Raw genomic sequence first — 6,467 nt, 5'->3', positions numbered from 1 at the left:
TGTTAATATGTTATTTATATCTAATGATGATTAACCACAAGAAACATGTCTCTTCATGAGTCATGTCTCTTCCTTTCATATTTATAAGTCATTTAATATGCATTTGGAAAATAATCAATTACAATGACAACAATTAGTACATTTGTAGAGATCGAGAAGTTAACATGGTATCAGAGCAAGACTATAAATAGTATTAACCCTGCAAATCTGGATGCATATTAGAGCTTCAGATCAATAATCTCTACGGAAGACAGATTTGAACATTGATGTCATGTCAATAACTATTCATTAATGAAGAAGGGAGGCTCATCAAATCTCTAGGAAAAAGAATAAAAAAGGAGAGAAGACATCAACTTAGAAGACCCGTGAATCAATGGAATGCAATATGATCGGAGCAGTAATCTCCTGAAAGGAAAAATGAGAAGTCAACAATAGACTCATTAAGAGGATGCATTTTCTAGTGAGTTTCATACAAAAAACACAAAAGAGAATATGGAGAATGGATACTAAAAGATAGTCAGGGAAGTGTCATTCCTCCATGGCACACAAATCAAACAATCTAGTAAACCATAATGGCGTAGAACCTTTAACCCAATGACTACTGATCAACTAGACAGGTTGTAAAATTATACCATAATATATTTGCTAGAACTTGGTCTTGTCATCACATGGTTAGAAATGGATATCTGTGCAAATCCTAGATAGGTACATAATGGCTATGATAAATTGTTATGCATTGATGACCATACGGGTCATTGCATAAGGGATCACCTCACAATAGAGACCTTTAAAACATTTTACAAAAATGTAATTACAAAATTGTCATACCAAGTTTAGTTCTAAAATACTCTATATTCACTTTTGCAAGAGGTTTAGTGAAAATATCAACATTTTGATCATTTGTGTTAACATAGATCAGCTCAATCACATCCCTATCAACCATGTTTTTGATATAGTGGTTAGGAGTCTCAATGTGCTTTGATTGATTATGGTGTTGGAAATGATTGAAAAGATCATGAGGAAAGTTGTTGGAATGATATATGGAAATGGTAAAGAATGTTCTCGATCATTGTTTTGTCATTGATGTCAAACTTGCTATTTGTAGGAATGACAATTGCTTTAGTGATCCAAATACTATCAATTAGTTGATTGACAAGGAGGAGGCAATCAATAAGATGTAACAAGTACACCAAGAGAAAGGTTGAAGTTATGATGTTGTAATGAAGTACAAGGATCAGCTAAGCCATTGATGAAAAAAGTGTGTTGATGACATACTATAAGACATAGAGAATGGGCACACTGAAATATATCAAAAGATGTAAGGCTTTTAGCTAAGACATCTGTAAAGCCTAACTAAAAGTTCATTAAAGCTAGTAGGAGTCGAGCAAGCTAGTAGGAGCCGAGCAGATTCCTAGTTGAAGCTGAGTAAACTCCTAGTATCGAGTAACACAGAGATGCCAAGCACCAATAAAACCAATAGTGTCGAGTAACATAGAGATGTCAAGCACCAATAAAACCAATAGTGCCGAGTAACACAGAGATGTCGAGCACTAGTAAAAACAATAATGCCGAGTTGCTGCATTATTTTGAAAATTGAAGATTTTCCATATCTAAGTCAACAAGGTTGTTAACTAGAAGTTTGTAAATTAAATGGAAGATAAGAATGATGAGTTGGTGGCATAGAACACCGTGTAAAATGTTTTAAGGATACAACTGACGAAGTTTGTAGATGAGAACAAGATATGAGGTAGATACATTGTATCCTACCTAATACCTTTTGAAACCCTAAAATTGGAGAAGGAGAATTGAGCGGCAAAGGAAAAAAAAAAATTAGATTTTTATTTAAGGAGACATAAGTTCATAAAGAAAATAATAAGAGAATGAGGCGGGCAAGCATGAAAGCATAAAATGCTAAAGGAGGTGCTAAGGAGGAGAGAGAGCATAGTTACTCTGAGAAGACCCCAGATATGGATGCATTGGCATGATGAGTCAGAAGACTCAAGGAGACCAAGCTTGATAAGAAGACAAGAAATCAAAGCTGAAGTGATTGAGGCCAAGCATAAGGATTGAACTGAAAATGTGATCTAAAATCTTCAAAGTATGTTGTAAGTTATATCAGATCAAAAAGCCATTATTGTTACTTTCTAGCAATTGTAACAGTTAGTTTAAATCCTATGGACATAGGTTGGTTTGATAGCCATGAGATAAATCCTTTAACAAGGTGACATTCCAAGTGAATGTTCTAAAGTCCTTTAACCAGGCCCATTCCTAACAGTTTGGTGAAATCCTCTAACAAGGTCACATTTAACAGTGTGTTGTAAGCCTTTAACAGGGCATCACTTTAGAAGAGTGAGAATCAAATAGCATGTTACTGGTGGTTTTTCCCAAATTGGGTTTCCACGTAAATCATTGTGTCATGTGTTGATCCTGAATGCTTCATTTCTGCATATTGATTTACAGTAACTTATTAATATGGTTGATTTGAGTTTGGATGGATGAAAAGTGTATGGATTTATTAAAAGTGCTAAAAAAGTATTATTAGGGCATTGGACCTTGAATAACTGATTCACCCCCCCCCCCCCCCCCCCCCCCTCTCAGTTATTCTAAAGAATTCTAACATATGGAGTACAGGATTTGCAGAAAGTTTGATGCAGCTCTGATTGCCACAATAAATTATAGTGGAATCTAACTTCTTTCTAAATAATCCAAATAATAACTTAACCAAACTACTTCATGTGCTCTCATGGAGGCTACCATTTATTTTGCTTTAGTAGAACACAAAGAAACTGTAGGTTGTTTCTACTAAACCATGATATCATTGCTGATTTGAGACTGAAACAACATCTGAAAGTACTCTTACAATTTATGGAACAACCAGCCTAATCAGAATCAATATAGCCTTTAAGTTTAATTTCAACATTTATGTACTTTAGTCCAAGACCAATAGTGCCACATAGATAATCTCAAAACATGTTTTGCAGCCATAGGTGTATCTTCTCAGGTTCACATATAAAGTGACTTAGTACATTTGTAGAATAGCAAATATCAAGTCTATTGTTTACCAAAAACATTAGTGATCCAATGATTTGTATGTAAAGGGTAGGATCAATAGATTATGAATGTGTTGCTTTCTCTTTTAGCTTATGTAAATTGGTTTCCATTGGAATTGCAAGTGGCTTGTTGTCCATCATCCCAAATCTATTCAGAATATCCTAAGTATATTTTCCTTGTTTTAAGAATGTGTAATCTTCCTTTTGACATACCTCTAGACCCAAGAAGTAATGTAGTAAACCTAGTCTTTTATGTCAAATTCAGCAGCAAGATCTTGTTTGCATTTAGTAATAAGATGATCTTCACCTGTTATCAAGAGATCATCAACATAAAGGACCAATATGATCAATATCTCCATTAGAAATTTTAAAATAGATGTTAGGATCAGCTTCATTTTTAGAGTATCCTAATTTGGTGAGATAACTATCAATTCTTTCATACCAAGCTCGGGGTGCTTGTTTGATGCCATAAAAGCTTTCTTTAGTTTGCATACTTATAGATTTTCATTTTTTATCACAAAACCTTCAGATTGTTTGATGTAAACTTCTTCATTTATGACCCCATTTAAGAATGCATTTTTCACATCCATTTGATGTACCTTCCATCCTTTTGCTACTACTATTGCAAGAATTGCCCTAGCTGAAGTGAAACGAGAAACTAGGACAAAAGTTTCTTCATAATAAATACCTACCTTCTGAGAATAACCTCAAGCAATAAACCTTTCTTGATGTTTCTCAATTCTCCCATCTGCTACATATTTGATCTTATAGAGCCACTTCAAAGAGACAACATTTGAGTTTAGGTCTAGGTACAATGTCCCAGACATCATTTTGTAGTATTGATTGATATTCTTCAACAATAGTGTCTTTTCATGCTTGACAAGTTAGAGCTTCTTCAATAAATGTAGGTTCGGATTTAGTAAGCTCAGTTACTAGTGCAATATAATATGGTTTATGTCTAGTTTTCTTGACTTCCTTAGTGATTTCATCTAGTTCCATGCTATCTTCTTCAAACATTTTTCTTTCCCATAAAGGTCTCTTCTTGACATTAGAGATGTTATTATTTTTTGTATCTTGTATTGGTTTGGTTTCTTCTGATACACTCTCCCTCTGAATTTTAGATAGAGGACTTTCATCTAAGTCTGCATAGGGCTCATCAATTTTACATGTAGATGTTTTAAAGAACTATTCTCCTTGAATATGACATCTCTTCTCACTTCTACTAATTTTTGTCCAGGAAAATAAAATCTCTTAAGCTCTATAATTAGTTGAAAGAAGTTGAATATGAGAATCAAACTCTTCATGATACCGTGCAGTCCCTATGCGAGATAGTTAATGATTTGAAACAACATGTAGACAACTCTCTCACAGGTATATGAACAGATTTGAAAGACCAATTTGACTCTTGCCTACAATAGAATTTGGTCATTGACCTTGATAAAATTCAAAATACACTTGAGCACACAATGCAAATGATGGCTATCCATGATTTGAAGATGAAATAAGAGGAACTTGATAAAAAACAATGCTCTCTACAAACCAAAATAGAACAACAACTAAAATCATGGGCATCTATTTGTAGCAACCCCATTTCTTCCTCCCCTCCTCCTTTTGCTACTCTTTTCAGCATTGAGAAGCTAGTCTAGACTAAGATAGTAGATGAAAGGGTCAGGCTTTCTCATGAGCTAAACTTGAGGATCTGCAATCTCCCTCTTCCTTGCCTTGAGCCTCTTGCAGCAGGCTACTCATTCCTTAAAGACCAATTGGATATCACTGACATCTCACTCGATTGTTCTTGGGTTATACATGATAATACCCTCTTTATCCGGTTCCTTTCGCTTGCTAATTGCCTTCAGGCACTTAGGAAAAAGAGGAAACTATTCTCTACCCATCAAGATTTATCTTGATGAGTATCTCACCAGATCACATGTGGCAGAACTTAAGGAGGCCCAAGCTCTCGTTGTGGCTGCTATACAAGAAGGTAAATGGGTTGTGATAAGAAACCTCAAGGTTGTGATTTGTGACACTTTCCTTGTTGGTTGGGAGTCGAGATCGAAGTAGGTCCTAAAAGGCTACTAACACTGTGTGACTCCATAGGGGATCTCCTCACTAGTGAAACTCCTCTCGTAGCACTCAGCTTCATCATAGGGACTTTGGTAGCCATGTAGATTAGTCATTGTTGGATTTTTCCCTATGAGGATACCTATTCTTTTCTGTGATGTCTCCTTCTTTCATCTTCTTTTCTTGTACTTGTTCTTTTTTAGACACCATTTGGTGCTCCATTTGTCTGGTTTCTTCTTGGTGTAAGTTTCCATTCCCATAGACCCACGTTGTGGTCTTTTGTTGAAAATTAATAAATTTATCTTATCTTATCTTATCTATCCTTTTAAGTTTTCACTATACCCAACAAATATTCCTTTCTTGATGGTTCTAACTTAGTTCTTCTTTCTTTAGGTATCTATATACACATTGGACAACCAAAAATCCTAAGATGACTTAAGTTAGGTTTATTTCCTGTAAAGATTTCTTTAGGTGTTGTATTTTCTAGAAAGGAGTGAGGATGTCTATTTTGTATGTAAACCACAGTATTTATGGCTTTTGCCCAAAATGAGTAATGAAGGTTTTGATCATGGAGCATAAATTTTGTTGCTTTGACAATAGTTCTATTTTTTCTTTCTGCTACCCCATTCTGTTTAGAATTATAAGGTACTGTATACTCCCTCTTAATCCCAATAGATGCACAAAAAAATTTGAAAATTTTAGAAGTGTATTCTCCCCCATTATCAAATCTTAGAGTTTTATTTTTCTTTGACATTTTATTTTCTACCAATTCTTTGAATTTTGATAACACGTCATTTGATTCTTTTACTTTTAGGAAATAAATCCAAGTCTTCCTTGGGTAATCATCAACGAATGTTATATAATATGAGTAACCTCCTAGAGAAAGAGTTGGCATGAGCCCACATAAATCAAAGTGAATTAGTTCCATAATTAATTTGGACTTGTGTTCACTTGGAGGGAAAGGTTTTTTTATGTTCTTTCCTAGAGCACATCATTTACATATACTTATGTGTTTAGAGTTTAGATTTGGTATACCATAAGTGATTTTTTCTATCTTGGGTAGTGAACTAAAACCAATATGTTTAAGTTTCCTATCCCAAATTTCATTTGAATTTTTTATTTCATAATTAAGAGCTTGGTTTTGAATGTTACATAGTTGTATAAGGTCCCATCTCTGGTTCCTATGGTAATAGCATTTTTTAGATTTGAGTTTTTAGGCCAGTACAAGACTTTGTCTTCATTGAACGTAATTGAAATCCTTCATCAGTTAATCTAGGTTTTGAAATTAGATTTCTTTTTATTCCAGGTACAAATAACACATCTTTCAGCTTTAGTGTAACTCCAATACTTAGTTGA

This window comes from Cupressus sempervirens, chromosome 1 (assembly GCF_028749045.1).
Source record: "Cupressus sempervirens isolate cs-2001-9-10 chromosome 1, ASM2874904v1, whole genome shotgun sequence".
Lineage (NCBI taxonomy): Eukaryota > Viridiplantae > Streptophyta > Pinopsida > Cupressales > Cupressaceae > Cupressus > Cupressus sempervirens.
The sequence above is the reverse complement of the archived record's forward strand: the minus strand, read 5'-3'. Positions refer to the sequence as shown.